Genomic DNA, 2,056 nt, shown 5'->3' with positions numbered 1-2,056 from the left:
ACCACTGCTTTAGATGATACCAGCAGAGAACATTCATTAAAAAAGAATGAGTAGTATTTAAAATAAATTCTCTACTCAAAAATGCATGCAGAAGTCATGTTTTTTGCCTTAAATTTTGGAGAGTTTCAGAATGGTCTCATGTACTATGAAGGATCAGTCCAATTCTGATGATTCCATTAAGTAGAGTTCCTGTGGACTTAATATTCTTTTTTCCCTTTCTTAGAGAATTGGATATAGAGGGGAAGTCCTCCACCATTAAGCACTGGTGTTAACTGACTCCTGTACAATCTGAAATGTTCTTCAGCTCTTTGGTCTTTTGTATTGGGAGCCATCTTGCTTATTTTATGGCATTATCTATAATTAATCTTGGGTTGTTCTTAGTCAAGAGAAGAATGCTTCACTTATTCACATAAATATTTATTACACTTGTTTTCTGTGCCAGTGGTTTGGTAATGGAGGAAAAGGAAGAAAAGGAGGAAAATGTAGACTGGTGAAGTGAGCAAAAGTCTTAAATTCAGAGCTCCATCTCTGGAGTTAGAATACTTGCACCCCACCCCTTTATCAGCTATGTTCCTTTCATCATGTTATTTAACCTCTTTGTTTCTTAGTGTCCTTGTCTTTGAAAGAGGGGCAGGATGTGTTGCAGAGGAAGAGATTTGGTTTAATTCATAGAATGTGAATGTTAGCTATTTTTATACTTTTGAAGTTATTTTGCTTTGAGTACCTATTTTTTTTTAAATTTTTGCCTTTAAATTAGAGTTTTGCAATCAGATACGATGACTTATACCCGTACTCCTAGTTCTCTGGAAGGCCAACGTGGGTGAATTGCTTGAGCTCAAGAGTTCTAGAGCAGCTTGAATAAGAGCAAGACCTGCCCCCCCCACACACACACATTAAAAATAGAAAAATTAGCCAGGTTTTGTGGTGGGTGCCTGTAGTCCCAGTTATTTGGGAGGCTGAAGCAAGAGGGTCACTTGAACACAGGAGTTTGAAGTTGCTTTGAGCTATGACACCATGGCACTGGAGCCTCACGCAACAAAGTGAGATTCTGTTTAAAAAAGAAAAAAAATTCTTACCTGGCAAAGGGAGATACTATGATCATGAAGGGGTGCTCCCAGGGTGAGGTTTATCTATTGCACTCCAGATATGCTGACCTCTGCAATATCCCCAAATTGTTGAACCCTGGGTTATCTCAGGACAAACAGAGCATCTCCAATACACATTGCAATGAACCTTTCTGAAGTCAGGACAAAAGAAAACATTCTGCATGCAGCCAGGAGTAACCACCAGTGGAACTACAGGGGATTATCCATGAGGATAATCGCTACTTTTCAGCTGATAGTTGTGAAGGACTGAAAGTGGACTCACCTTTCACCACTTACAAAAATTGATTCAAGATGGATAAAAGATTTAAACCTAAGGCATGAAATGATAAGAATCCTAGAAGAAAGTGTGGGAAAAACTCTTGAGGATGTCATGTTGGGGAAAGATTTTATGAAGAAGACTTCAGCGGTAATTGCAATAACAACAAAAATAGACAAATAGAACTTAATTAAACTGAAGAGATTCTGCACAGCTGAGGACACATCAAGCAAAGTAAATAGACAATGTTCAGAATGGGAAAAGATGTTTGCATGTTATGAATCTAACAAAGGATGATAACTAGGATCTACAGAGAACTCAAATTAATCAACTAAAAAAGAGCAAGCAATCCCATCTGTCACTGGGCAAGTGACATGAACAGAACCTTCTCTGAAGAAGACAGACAAATGGCTAACAAGCATATGAAAAATTGCTGATCATTTCTGATCATCAGAGAAATGCAAATCAAAACCACTCTGAGATACTAACTAACACCTAACATTAGTCCACATCACAAATTTCCAGATTTGCAGATGCTGGCATGGTTGTGGAGAGAGGGGAATACTTTTACACTGTTGATGGAATTGCAAACTCATATAGCCTCTTCAGAAGGAAGTATGGTGAAGCCTCAGAGAACTCAAATTAGACCTCACATTTGACCCCACAATCCCACTACTAGACATCTACTCAGAAG

The 2,056-nt window shown here is 38.4% G+C and overlaps 1 protein-coding gene and 1 pseudogene across 1 annotated transcript in view; both read left to right on the top strand.

The window, feature by feature from the left end:
- The window catches only part of KCTD8 (potassium channel tetramerization domain containing 8), a 238,934-nt gene that overhangs the window by 88,958 nt on the left and 147,920 nt on the right, over positions 1–2,056 (top strand). The gene's annotated exons all lie outside the window — the stretch shown is intronic.
- Positions 1,069–1,199, top strand: LOC111726868 (annotated as a pseudogene).

This window comes from Otolemur garnettii, unplaced genomic scaffold (genome assembly GCF_000181295.1).
Source record: "Otolemur garnettii isolate 467f Iridium unplaced genomic scaffold, OtoGar3 scaffold00083, whole genome shotgun sequence".
Classification (NCBI taxonomy): Eukaryota; Metazoa; Chordata; class Mammalia; order Primates; family Galagidae; genus Otolemur; species Otolemur garnettii.
The sequence above is the reverse complement of the archived record's forward strand: the minus strand, read 5'-3'. Positions and strand labels throughout refer to the sequence as shown.